Raw genomic sequence first — 14912 nt, forward strand, 5'->3', positions numbered from 1 at the left:
ATCACTTTAGTTAAATGCATTAATGAAGGAAAGACTTGGATGTGTGAAAACTTTTTGTTACTCAACTCCGATAAAACTGAGGAGCTGTTGATTGGAGGCAACAATACTGATAGGACTACTATAACTTCAGCACTTAACTCAGAGGATTTAAACATTTGCCTCAAAGAGTCAGCACGTAACCTAGGCGTCATATTAGACACAAGGCTCTTAACAACTTGCATTGTTAAGTGCCTTTAGACAACCTTGTTGTGAAAGGCGCTATATAGAAATACATTGAATTGAATTGACAATGTAAAATGTTGTGTGTGTTGTTTGTTAAATAAGACTGTCTTTATTTATCATTATGCCTCAGATGAAGACCAGATCATATTTTAAGAGCCATTCATGTAGAAATCCAGATCATTCCAAAGGGTTCACAAACTTTTTCTCGCAAGCTTGCAACATTCACTCCACAAAGAAAACGGGTCATGAAAGCCGACAGATTTTTCAAAGATTTCAGTACTGATGTCACTCCATGTAACTTTAATGACAGTGCGATGATCAAGGAATGCAGTGGTATCGCGGTGGCTCAGGGGACCGGTTGGGGCTGGCAGCACACGTCAGCATGGCCGAGTGGTCTAAGGCACTGCATTTAGGTCGCAGTCTCCCCTAGAGGCGTGGGTTCAAATCCCACTCCTGACAAAGGGCTCAATTGGTCTTCCTTTCTTTGAGCTTTTTCGAAACAAATCAACACTAATCAAACAGACTGGCAGGTTTTCGACAAGCATCGAGGAGTGGACAGGATGCCCCTTTGGAATAGGGCTCAGAAAATGACGGAGAAGGGAAATTCCGTAAGATCCCACACATTGGAATCTGATTGGACAAATGCTACGTCGTCTCCCGCGTGACAGGCGGGGATACTCACCACTATACTAACATGGAGCACTGGTGTGCCGCGTGGATGTATTTCCTCTTACGGCCACTACTGTTTTCGGGTTTCGGCTTTTATTTGCATTCCTTCCAGAGGAGCGCGTAAAAATGAGTGTTTATCTGTGCCATCCTCACTCCTCCTCTGCTCCTCCTCGTGCACTAGGAAGACCTATGGAGTCGGTTCTTTCAGCTTTATGAATTGGGTTTTCAAAGGCTGGGAGTAGGGCACAAGAGATGCGAACGCGTAGAGTCATTATCTGCTTCCAGGTGCGAAATTTTAATGTCAAGATCTTTTACCGCTTGGGATAGCTCTCTAATGGCTTTCCCTTGCTCTGCTACCATTTTCAGGACATCCTCCAGCATGACTGACTTTGTTTCCTCAGCGTTAACCAAAGTACATTGTGCCCCCTCTGCAAACTTATCAAGCCCCTTGCTTGTAGTTTTAGAGGCCTTTACATTCACCGAGCTCTCCTCCATACTCCACATATATGCTTCCTCACGCACTTCTATCAGGGTACATTCTGGTTTGTCCCTCACATATTTCCGGAGCTCCCTCCTACAGATGCAGCCATTCAAAATGCGCGGGCGATACCGCATTATTTTGCGGTACGCTGTACGCAGTCTACCGCAAGCTACCGGTAAATACCGCGAGTTACTGTAAATTCTCCTATAATACGACAAGCAAAATAATAGTATCCGGAATTTCCGCAAGGTGGAGCTAATAAAGCTCAACCTCTCATGTTTGAGCTGTGGCCATCAAAGTCTTTAACGAAGATATTACTAATAGTATTAATAATGAATGACCTTGGACAAGCTGTAAGTGTAAACTCAAAGTATTGCCCTGGTCAACATTCTTTTTTTCATTGACCGTCTTTGTAAAAGTAACACCACAGCATTTCGCAATCACGCATTTGTTTCCAATCATGCAAAGTACAGTAATTTTTGAGAATCGATTCACCATGCCTTTCACATGCTCATAAAAGAGATTGATTTAGGAACATAAACATATTACCGTATGAAAACTGTACTGTATACAGTATGTATATGTATATTTAATGTCTTAACTGTGCCCGTTTAAGTATTGAATATTCATATCTAATTTTACCACTGAAGGGAAATCTTAGTAGCTGAGCATAAAAAGAATAGGAGCATACTGCAACGCGTGTGAAGGCCATAAACGATATTAATTTTGGAACATAAACATAGAGTATATGGCTGGTCTCGGTACTTTAAAGAAAACATACACGAAACATGGTTTCATTATGACCAGAATCGGTCTTGAGATATTTTTAACTTGATTTACAGTATTTGAGAGGTATGTCTTAACACCGATACTACAGTGCTTAAGTACTGCTCACGTATATGTTTCTAGGTTTATATTATGCATTTCATACGGTCAAATTACTTTTGAGCAACTAATAAGAAGCGCGAAACGGTAAGCGTTTTAGTTTCGTTTTGTGCTGGGACCCGTGGATTGATTAGAGATATCAAGTACATACAAGTCATTTTTTAAATGTTGTAGTTCGTCTTGAAAAAATGTTACGAGTACATCATCTATCAACAATTACACAGGTTCTGTTTCCATATTGCGGATTTTGGTTACGTAATATTATTTTCTAGATTTCACGTTGTGAATATATGATTTGGGCAAACAGAGCCGCAAAGAAGTACATTATGGGTTGTTGTTGTTTTTTTTGCAGTTTTATCTAGAACAAGCGATGCTTAAACCTTTGTCTGATTCTTGTGAAACTATCCACACGACAGTTACAGTACCTAGGAGTTGACTTCAGTGATGTCACTGATGGGATGTTTCTAAAAATCCATCCTCTGTAAAACGTCTTCTCTAGTTGTCCTGCATATGTATTCGCTAATGAAGCTGTGTGTTCTGAGCCTGGATCTCTACATTTCTGTATGAACCAGCTTAGAGGGCTAAAGACAGCTTGTGTTTAAATTGAGTGTAAGGCAATTTATGCTTCTAAAGTCATGGTCAGCATTTATTATTGTACTGTGCTGTAAACTTGTTCTGTGCCTAGTCACATTATTTTATAGCGTTTTTATAGTGTTATCAAATCCGGTGGCGCTGTGTGTTAGTTTCCTGACTCCCATGTCACATGGTCTGTGATTGAAACCTGTGAAACCGGTTTAATTCGTCACAGCCAGCACTCCGGCAGAGAGGGGGTTGTACTCGTAAAGTAGAAGCAGGCGAGATTTCCAGCGAAAGACACCTCCCCCCCACCCTCATACGATTCGCATTGTAATTACACATTGTAATTGTATTACACATTGTACACATGCTTAAAAGAGAAGAGAGAAAACGCAAGCCTTCTTCAGGTGTGAGGGTCTTCTGCTCAGAATGAAACGCTAAAATGTAATGTAGGCTCTGAATGGGTTCAATTATGATTTGGGCTTGATTAAGGTCGCTGCCTTTCATCTAAAACCCTACTTGAATCCTTCGAAACTAAAAATCAGCGTTAGTGAGTTCTAAATAAAGAGGTATCCAGGTAACAGTGAAACGGGCGACAGTCTGGGGAGATCGCCCGTTTTCCATGTAAATAGTTCCCTGGTTCCGCACCCCTTGGTGTTTCTCTCGCTCTCTCTCGGGTCACCTGATCATTAGCTCGAAAGATTTCAGTGCTTTGTGTATATTCTAATGGTAGTGGGGGCAGGGTGTGTGGGAACAGGTTTGGTTGAAATTGCATTGGAGATCTATGTTCTTCACACCTGAAACATTTTCTCTGAAAGCATTTTCTTCGCAGTTTAACCGATCTTGTTACAGCATGTTACAGTTTACTATTATTAACCATATTAATTTTAAGTGCTTAATGCCATTTTTTGACCAGGCACGAATATTCTTAAGTCCATATCTTCGCAAGGGAATCAGTGCGAATTGTAATACTAATTAAATTAAAACTACTAACTACTAACTAATACTAATTAAAACAAACCAGAAACGTGTTGTTCTGTCTAATGACATTACAAGTGGAAAGATTACAGATTTTAATCGTCTTTAATTTTGTTACGTTATACATTTTAGAAACGTTTCATCCATACAAACACCACAAAACTATTTTCGATTGTATTTCTGAATAGTACAGATGCAGCCATTCAAAATGCGTGAGGTATTTCGCGGCATACCCCAGTGGGCGTGTCACAGTATCACGCGGTATGACGCAGTTAACGTGGTGTCACGTGGTTAACTATCCGGCGTCGCCTTGTAAAACCGCCAGGGGGAGCTTAACCTCTCATGTACAGCATTTGAGCCTTTAATTTTGAACTGTGTATTACAGCATGTTAATCATCAGTCATTAAAATGTTGGTATATTTTATGAAAGCAAGATTGCTCAGTTGGACAAAAGTACACAACCTACCTTTATCAGAAATATCAAAGCCTTTACTGAAGATATTACTAATAGTATTAATAATGGATGACTTTGGACAAGCTGTATACTCAAAGTATAATTTCTTTAGCACATTTGTACAAGCACTTGGAATCTGTCCAAGCCATACTTTGTTAGGCATTTTGTTTTACTTCAACGGGCATAAAAACTTCCTTGCTTTTAACAGGGCGTTTCATAATTTCTAGCTACGAAAATGATTTAAAATGCGACACCTATCATTCAACTAGAGCTTAAAATATCACAAGGAAAAATACACACCGGTATTCCATTTCTCCCTAAACATTGTAAGCTTCGAAGTCTTTAACTAACGTGATACCGGAGTCAACAAGCATACTTTTAGAATTTGATTAAAAGGGAATATAATATGGAATCGCGTATCTCAAGAATTTAATAACGGTATGATTACATCCGTGTACTGCGGCAGGGCTGTGTAGGGCTGTTTCGCCTGCCTGATCATGCAAGCTGTCTTGTAGCCTACTGGTCTAGGTGCGTGACTACCAACTGGCAGGTTGTGTGTTCAAATCCAGCTGGTGCTGGACTTTTATTTTAACAAACATTTCTTCGAAAAAATAGGTAAGCGATATTATGGACAATCAGTTGACTTTTATATTTCAAAATATCGCAACATGATCGATATTTGCGATATTTTGAACATATCTTCCCTTCTGACAGCGGTTCTTGCTTCTATTGTGTGTGTGTGTGTGCAACAGTAAATTTTTATAGAGAAATGGAGGCTGGACAGTATGCGTTACAATATAAACATTAATATTGATTTTAATCGTGTTCTGATTTAAATCGCAAACGCGTGTTTAATTATGTGTTTTTAATCATAATCAGGCTAATGCATTTCTACATTTTCTGTATGAACCAGCTTAGAGGTTCATACAGAAAGACAGCTTGTGTTTAAATTGAGTGTAAGGTAATTTATGCTTTTAAAGTCATGGTCAGTATTATTGTACTGTGCTGTACTGTGTCACATTATTTTATAGCGTTTTTATTGCGTTATTAAATCCGGTGGCGCTGTGTTAGTTTCCTGACTCACATTATTTAAACTACCACACTGATCATTCATCTCTAAATAAACTTTATTTTATATAGCGTTTTAAGCGATTAGGTAATTAGATTGCTCATAAACCTAATCGCTTTTTCTACATAAACACAGTGTGATTGCTCTCTGAAAATGCTTTTCCTTTATTTTTAAAGTAGGCTCAGATCGTATTATTATAAACTTTCTTGGAAAAATGTATTTTATGTAAACCATGTTTGCTATTAATTCATTTAGGGCTAAAATATATTCATTGTCTTCCAATCGAGTCGAGTTGACATTGGAAGCCTGCCACACCCGGACTGTTAAACCAACGCATTAGCACGTCAAAGCCCATTGAGCCAGTATTGGCTTTAGTATCCCCCCCTTCTCCCCTCAATTCAATTCAATTCAAGGTGTTTTATTTGCATGACAGATGGGTACAAGCAGTGTTGGGTATGTATATTGTAACGCTTACAGCAGACAGGCACTGTGTAGGAGCTGACGCACCAGAGCAGCGCCTGCATTTATAACTTAGTTTTTAAAATTAGTCAAGCAATACGAAGCATCTCCTTTTACTTAGTGCCTGAGCATACTGCAACGCGTGTGAAGCCCATAAACGATATTAATTTTGGAACTTAAATATACAGTATATGGCTGGTCTCGGTACTTTAAAGAAAACATACACACCAGTATTCCATTTCTCCCTAAACATTTTAAGCATCGAAGTCTTTAACTAACGCGATACCGGAGTCAACAAGCATACTTTTAGAATTTGATTAAAAGGGAATATAATATGGAATCGCGTATCTCCAGAATTTAAAGACCAGACAATCGCAAACTCGTTTTCAATAAAATTATTTTATTCATTCAGCAGTTTGTGAGAGGGACATCCAGCAGGGAGAGACACACACACCGGTTTTCATTGACAACATTGTTTTTTTTTCAATTCCTCTTGTCTAACAGGAATGTTTTGTTTGTGGACAGACTGTTAGACAAGAGGAAAAGACCGCCTCCTCCTACGAAGCATTTCGTTGATCCGATCACGAATTCTTTTCCAGTCGTACGCAGCAAGGGTTGAGAATCTCCGATTCACCATCGTACTAATGGTTTCCCGGAGATTGCAAGGCAAGGCACTTTTGCCTCTGGACCCATCGAAATTTACAGACGTGGTCCACCCCCAGTAAATTTCAAAAGTCACAAGATTTCGAAACACGAGGGCGGCGTAGCGGTCGGCTCTTGCTTTCCCGTCTATGCCGATGCACTGCAAGTACAACCCCCCCTCCATCTCCTGGGTGATGGGTAGCAGTTGGACATCTGGGAGAATTATTCGTCCCACTGGCATCTGTGAATTCCGCTGTGCTTCCTGGGGGGAGATAGCCGGCGGGGACAGCATCAACAGAGTCCTGCGCGGTGGTGAACTGAGAGGCTGGGATGGAGTGTCCTGAGGCGGTGTGTGCTCTGCGGGGGGCAGAGCTTCCGCCAGGCATTGCAACCTGCGCGGCGGGGAGAGGCACTTTTCAGGAGACGGCTGCTCAACTGTTTGACTGCTGGAACATACTGTCTCCTTCCTCTGCATTTTCAGGAGTGTCTCTAGCCTCCCAGTCCTCCCCAGTAATGCATCGTACTGCTCCCGCTGCTGCCGAAATGTCTCCATACAGGTGCTGCTTCTACAGGTTGGCACCCTGGCCAGTGGCCGAGAGCAGAGACCCACGGCCTGTGGCAAAATAACATAAGTCATGTAAGAAATAAAGTCACACAGTAGTATTCATCAGTCGCGGAACAGAAGTCAAAATAAACTTTTCTTTTTTTCCGTCTTACCGCTTTCTTTTTTACTGTCCTTGTGGTAGATCGTTTCGCCCGTGCGGTGTTTTCTTGAAGAACAGGCTACGAAGAAATAATTATAATTGAATTTAAAATTCAAAACGGCAATAATACCTTGTAATATGCGCTGTAATCGCGTATTTCAGATGAAGTCTGCTGTATTTGCTTACCCTTCGCTCTTTGGAAGCTGGGGCGGCAGAAGCACCTCGTCTCTTCCCGTAAAAGGTCTTGGTCTCCATACTGTACTATGGTCGCTGTAGTGCAGGTTCGCAGTTTTTTTTTTTGCGATGGGAGCTCACCCAATCCCTTGGTGTCTTTTATGCTATATTCACCTGTACGGCTAGAGTGTGTTCATTGTCTTCCAATGAAAGGCGGGTGCCTTTTGCCGAAGTCGGGAGACATTGGGGGCTTGCCACACCCGGACTGTTAAACCAACGCATTAGCACGTCAAAGCGCATTGAGGACCCAGGCGCAATAGTTGTTTTGTCCCTTGATTTACTGATCTGCATTAATTAAATCTTGTCAGTCAGGTCTTTTTTTCTCTATTTCAATTGTCGTTTACACATGCACGACTTTAAAAGCTAGCATGACAGGTTTCGATTCACATTAGCTGGCGAGCCTTGTTAAAAAAAACAATGACAATGTAACATGCCACTGTTTGTTCATGAACAAAGTTATACTGAGATTTCCTTAGAAACGCGATTAAAAAATAAATAAAAATTTGAATCTCCTGCGGAACACATTCCATAAGAATCAGCGGTTCTACAACATATATCGCCTTTAAAGGTGGCTTCTCAAAACGCTTTACGGGATAAAAACAACCAGAACAGCAGCAACAACAATATTGTATTTCATTGCACTTTGAAAACCAAGTAATAACTTAACTCAGTACGTGCAAACGTTTTGTATGTTGCTGTCTTGAATGCCTGCGTACCCATAAGTATCTTATTTGCCTTGAGGCCTGTCTACAGTATATTTGTCCCCCTATCTCCCTCAATTCAATTCAATTCAAGGTGTTTTATTTGCATGACAGATGGGTACAATTCTTGTTGGGAATGTATACTTTGATATTTACACCCGGCGCGTCACCGAGGGAGCGACTGCATTTATAACTTAGTTTTTAAAATTAGTCAAGCAATATGAAGCATCTCCTTTAGCTTTTAAGTCCCTTATGGTTTTTTCGTATTATATTCCCTATTAATCAAACTCTAAGAGTATGTATCGGCTTGTCAGTCAGGTCTTTTTTTCTCTTTTTCAATTGTCGTTTACACATGCACGACTTTAAAAGCTAGCAAGACAGGTTTCGATTCACATTAGCTGGCGAGCCTTGTTAAAAAAAACAATGACAATGTAACATGCCACTGTTTGTTCATGAACAAAGTTATACTGAGACTTCCTTAGATACGCGATTAAAAAATAAATAAAAATTTGAATCTCCTGCGGAACACATTCCATAAGAATCAGCGGTTCTACAACATATATCGCCTTTAAAGGTGGCTTCTCAAAACGCTTTACGGGATAAAAACAACCAGAACAGCAGCGACAACAATATTGTATTTCATTGCACTTTGAAAATTGCATTTGAGCACGGTTTTTGACTTTCTTAAAATTGCATTTTGGGCGCGGACAGCACATACAAGGGTTAATGAACTGCGCCAAGAAATTTAAAATAGTTTTCTTTAGGTGTGAGGGTAGGAATGGACCGCAGCAGGCATAATCAGCAAACCAGGAAAACAAAGAACAGGACAGGTGAGATGTGTAGCCAGAAAGCGAGTGATCAGAAAAAGGAAATGGATTTGTCAACTGATTGTCCATAATATCGCTTACCTATTTTTTCGAAGAAATGTTTGTTAAAATAAAAGTCCAGCACCAGCTGGATTCGAACACACAACCTGCCAGTTGGTAGGCACGCACCTAGACCAGTAGGCTACAAGACAGCTCGCATGATCAGGCAGGCGAAACAGCCCTACACAGCCCTGCCGCAGTACACGGATATAATCATACCGTTATTAAATTCTTGAGATACGCGATTCCATATTATATTCCCTTTTAATCAAATTCTAAAAGTATGCTTGTTGACTCCGGTATCACGTTAGTTAAAGACTTCGAAGCTTACAATGTTTAGGGAGAAATGGAATACTGGTGTGTATTTTTTTCTTTAAAGTACCAAGACCAGCTATATACTGTATGTTTATGTTCCAAAATTAATATCGTTTATGGCCTTCACACGCGTTACAGTATGCTCCTATTCTTTTTATGCTCAGCTACTAAGATTTCCCTTCAGTGGTAAAATTCAATATCTACAACGAGCACAGTAAAGACGTTTACAGTAAGTCTTTCTACGACAGACCAATGGACCATGAGTGCCCCTGTCGGTCAACCAATCACGCACCGCGGTATCCCGTGTCATCATACCTGCGGTATCTGTACCGCGGTGTCTGTACCGCGCACTTTGAATGGCTGCATCTGTATGTTACACTTAGTTCACTGTTTTAAATAGATCTAATTAAGAAAGTTAAGTGTTAGCATAAACTATTAGCAATCAATAATATTAAATTTAGCACTGTAATAAGCTGTTGCACTTTCCCCCGCATCTTGTAAAAATATATTTTCATTGTTCAAATATACATTAAGTCTGACTATCATATAATAAGTTAAATACAAAACTAAAGAAAAAATAGGGTTAAATATAATTCAAAATATTTTGCTAACAATGTTAACTGTTTATGAATAATAAAATGTATTAACTAAGGAGTAGGATGGCTCAGTTGTTAGTATGTTTTTTTGTTTTGTTTCTTTTTCATAAATACAACAGTAGTACCTGATGTCTCAGTGGCTTTCAAAATTAAATTATGCATGCAAACCTGTGAACTAGAAAGATAACTAAGATATCCATCCATTTATAATGGTGGCGAAGTGGTTAGCATTGCTATCTTGCAGCACTGGGGTCCTAGGTTCAATTCCTGCCATCCTGTGTGTGAGGGGTTTACATGTTCTCTCTGGGTTAGATGGTTTTTCTCCATATGTGTGATATGACTCCCTCTCGCACTCCAAAACATACTGGTAAGTTAATTGGTTTATGGGAAAACTGGCCCTGGCGTGTGTGTGTTTGTGTCTGTCTGTCCTGTGATGGACTGGCGCTATGTCCAGGGTGTATTCTGCCTTGTGTCCGTTGCTTACTGGGATAGGCTCCAAATCCTCTGTACTGGATAAAGAGATTAGAAATGGATGGAAGTAAAGGCACTGTGTGGATGGAACTATACACAGTGTTAGAAACCCACGATGAAATGGCAGCATCTCACTGAGAATAAAATATTTTATAGTGCTGGCTTAAGGAAACAGCCTTTCCACCTCTCTTGCACATCAGTATCCATACCTAGTTATTTAAACAAATTGCCTCTAAGTATAAACATCTTAATATGCTGGCTCTGTGGATCCGCATCAGCTATGTTTGCCCATTCCTTCAATTCATGTGCATCCAACACACAGTTCAATGCCAGCAACTACACATAATCTAAAATACAATCCTTATTTCAGTATCTATGTAAACATATAGTCTGTTAACTTCATCATCTTCATCAAAAGTATGCCTAACCCCATTAGGAAGTGTTCTTGTTATAAGTGTATTCCTCAGCTTTCCCCAAATTATCTTCTTCTTGCCAACATCTCTAGTCTTTTATCCTGCAATAACTCAGCCAACACTTAAATCTCCAAAAGCTGCTTGTGTTAATTTCTTTAAATCACAAATATCATGTGTAAATACTGGCCATGTAATACTCTGCATTGTGGAATAATAGTTTATTTTAAAGGGAACTAGAGAAATCAAGAAAGGCTTTTTTTCTAGAATTAATAAATGCACATCCTGTTCACTGGGGAAATTAAATCCACACTGAGCAATCTTCAATATGTTCAGAATATGACAGCAAGAATCCTATCAGGGATGCATTACACCTGTTTTCAAGTCCTTGCACTGGTTACCTATCAGATTTCGAGTCAACTTCAAAATCCTTATCCTCCTTATATACTGTCCTACAACTGTTATTATTGATCACCGAATTATTGTACTTGACATGACTTCATTCAGCCTTTCCTGAACGTCTATGACAGGCAGAGAGAGTGCTGTTTCTGGTGCGATCTTTTGCAGCTGACATTTCACTGTTTTAAACGAACAAGAAATTAGATTGCTCATAAATCAGTTATTCTATATAAACACAGCGTAATTGCCCTCCGAAAATCCTCTTTTTCTTGTTCGTTTTAGAGACCTTGATCGAAACTGATTTTAGATGTCAGAAAGGATTTATTTTCTCTGTATTTCCTACATTGCTTTGTCGAGATTTTAACTTTATATCTAACTTTATATCTAGGCTCAGATTTCAACTATAAATCGTACAGTAATTAATAGCAGTAAATACTGATGTTTTGCGCCCTCTTACCACAAAAATATATGTTTTGTAGTTGGGATTAACTTTATTTCGTACACGTAGCTACTCCGATTCGGACACCGAACAGTTAAAGATGGCGGCAAATCAGACACCCAGAGGGGGGGCGTCTTCTCGCCTCCATAACTAAAATGCCAAATAGGAGTGGCTTAAGCGACATACACAGTCGTGTAACTGACAGTTTGAGGTAGCCTATCGTGTAAATTTCGCTTTGTTGCTGATAGGTTAAGCTTTCGAAACTCTGCCCCAAAGTCATGTGACTGATTTTTCGCCCTGTTTCGTTGGTTAAACGCAATGATCACAAGCACCACCATGGTAACTGGGATGTGTAGTTTTTAATTCCGTTTGAATTATAACTGTACGTACTGTCTTCATATTTGGCCAGGGCTTTAAAGAGAAGGCGCGCCAAAAAAATTCGGTGCCGTCGTCTCCGCTTTAAAGGTACCCCCGTGCTGGAAGAATTTGACCTCGGAACGTTTGCCCAGCGTAGTTATAGTGGACATAAAAACAAGAGTTCGCTGGCATTATATCCTAGAAGACACAGACCGGCACCAGACCGGTAAATGCTTGATGAACTAGGGATTGGACAGTTTCCAAGTGCTTGTACAATCGATGGAAATGTTCAAATAAATGTGCAAAAGAAATAAACAAAATAATCATTTATTTCTTTATCATATTGGCTAGCTAATGTCCTCTCTTTGCTAGTTAGTGGCTGTGTTTCTGCGTTGGGTAGCAACGGGTGACTGTTCTCAGGCGGAAGATGTAAACAGCTTAATTTTCGTCTTAAATAATTTTTAAAAATTAAAATTCATTCTATACAGCAATCACATATTTGGGTACCGTTTCATAAAACTTTCATGCTTAAAATGTTTAGGGAGAAATGGAAGACTGGTGTGTATTTTTTCTTTAAACTATCAAGACCAGCCATACACAGTACAGTTTATGTACATACAGTAATGTTTATGTTCCTAAATTAATATCGTTTATGACCTTCAGATGCGTTATGCTCCTCTTCTTTTTATGCTCAGCTACTAAAATTTCCCTTTAGTGGTAAAATTCCATATAAATATTCAAAACTAAGCAGATTGAAATGTGCACAGTAAAGACATTAGATGATTAAATCTTTTCACTACCAACCAATGCACCACGAGTGCCCCTGTCGGTCATTTTGGCCAGCCAATCACTTACCGCGGTGCCCTACGGTGCCCTGCGGGTTGGTTACTGTACCACGGGTTTTTACCGCTCATTTTGAATGGCTGCATCTGTAGGTTGTCTCTCGCAGTGTTCAGGAATTGCATTCCGAAACTGAGTCAGATCAAAAGTTGTAAGAAAAGCACCTATGGTGTCGGTTCGAACAGCTTTATTGATTCGATGTTAAAGGCCGGAAATGGGGCACAAGACACGCGACCGCAAATAGCGTCGCCATCTGCTTCCAGCTGCAAAATGCCGTTTGCGGACGCTGAAGCATTTGAACTTGAACTTTATTGCCATATGTAACCGGTACTGGTACAATGGAATTCTTACTTACAGAAGGTCTCTCGATTGTAAAACAAGTGTAAAAAACAAGACAAAGTGCAAACAGTGCATCAAGACAATGTACAAACAAACAATAGACAATGTGCAAGTAAACATGTAGACATTTCTTTCCAAGGCAGCGGGTACAAGCGATCTCGCGTTTTAAAACCACCAGGAAAAGCAGAAAGGCACTTTTCCTTGCTTGTGCCAGCACACGACGACATGAGGAGAACACCGTAGTCGGTAGGATTCGAACCTGCGCGGGGAGACCCCAATGGATTTCTAGTCCATCGTCTTAACCACTCGGCCACGACTACAGTGAGCACTGCTGTTGCTGCGTTCTTGCTACAATCTCACATGGATCGCGAGGCGCCGGCGGAAACCTTTTTCAAAGTCGTTCTCCATTAAAAAAAAAACCTTTCCAAAATACAAGCCTTGCAGACAGACACGCCTCAGAGGACTTAAGGGTGGCTTCATGTGGGAATGATAAAGTCTCCCCGTCCGGACAGGAAAATGGCACTTTGTTAGACACAAAGAAACAATCAACAACAGACAAATGTCCACAAGCATTTAAGAAGCCGCACCATGTTCTTGCTACAATCTCACACGGATCGCGAGACGCCGGCGGAAATCTTTTTCAAAGTCGTTCTCCGTTAAAAAAAAAAACCTTTCCAAAATACAAACCTTGCAGACAGACACGCCTCCGAGGAATTAAGGGTTGCTTCATGTGGGAATGATAAAGTCTCCCCGTCCGGACAGGAAAATGGCACTTTGTTAGACACAAAAAAACAATCAACAACAGACAAATGTCTACAAGCATTTTAGAAGCCGCACTTGAAATAGCTCTTACATTCGTGTTAGATGCAGGAATCGCCTTTTTATTGACGCTCTTACGAACGCCATGGAAAGCAAAACAAAGCAAAGCAGAGCAGAACAAAACGAACAAAATAAAACCCTCACGTCCTGCACTTGAATATAATGCCGTTACGTGCCGAAGCGGTATTGGATGTCATCCTAGCACTGCAACCCGGGGCGTACGGTATATGGGAACGAGCACACGTCACGAATTGTCTCTAATAACTCCCTGCACTGTAAGGCGCCTTGAAGCGTGCACCCTCAACATTCATCTTTGCGCATCTGTGAAAGGTAAACTCTTGAGCAAACTCTGAACCAGACACTCAAACTCCAGCTAGCATTAGGGGTAGCATTCCCACGCTACTTGAACACTTTGCTTACGCTCAGTGCTGGATTTTGGGAACTTTAGGATGAGTGGGACTTTTCTCCTATCTGTCAATTCGTTTTGTTTTGGAGACTCTTGGCTGTCTGTGTTGTATAGTGCAGCGTGAAGAAAACGTTTTCGAAAACTGTGCCGGCTCAAAAGTTGTAAGAAATCCTCTCCAGCTCTTTTAAGTCTCTTCAGTTTTGTCATTTAAAGTGAAACTAGATGTATAACTGGAGCCTCACTTATGCAAATGGTGAGGCTCCAGTTCGACATCTAGTTTCACTTTATATGACAGAAGTACGTCAGACTGCGCCGGACTGGGGGATCACTTCCGGTTATTTTTACCATCTTAAATATTTGAAATCCTCCCCTATGCAATTGTGACACTTCATCTTGGCTCCACCTAGGACACTCTTCAATCTTCCATCACTTCTCTCTTCTCCCGCAACACTCTCGTCTGTCGGCAGTATGTGGCGTCTTTGCATTACCACCAATCTCACCACAGCAAGAAAGCAACGGGTTTTGGCAAGAGAGGAGGAGACTGAGAGGTATGTCTTAACACCGATACTACAGTGCTTAAG

At 40.5% G+C, this 14912-nt stretch overlaps 1 non-coding gene across 1 annotated transcript; it reads left to right on the top strand.

Annotated features, from left to right (window-relative positions):
* The first annotated feature begins 598 nt into the window (after positions 1 to 598).
* On the top strand, positions 599 to 681 carry trnal-uag (transfer RNA leucine (anticodon UAG)). Its single transcript has one exon. It is a non-coding gene; the product is annotated as a tRNA-Leu (tRNA).
* The last annotated feature ends 14231 nt before the right edge of the window (positions 682 to 14912 follow it).

The sequence above is a fragment of the Atractosteus spatula genome, unplaced genomic scaffold (genome assembly GCF_055471065.1).
Source record: "Atractosteus spatula isolate fAtrSpa1 unplaced genomic scaffold, fAtrSpa1.hap1 Scaffold_23, whole genome shotgun sequence".
Taxonomy (NCBI): Eukaryota; Metazoa; Chordata; class Actinopteri; order Semionotiformes; family Lepisosteidae; genus Atractosteus; species Atractosteus spatula.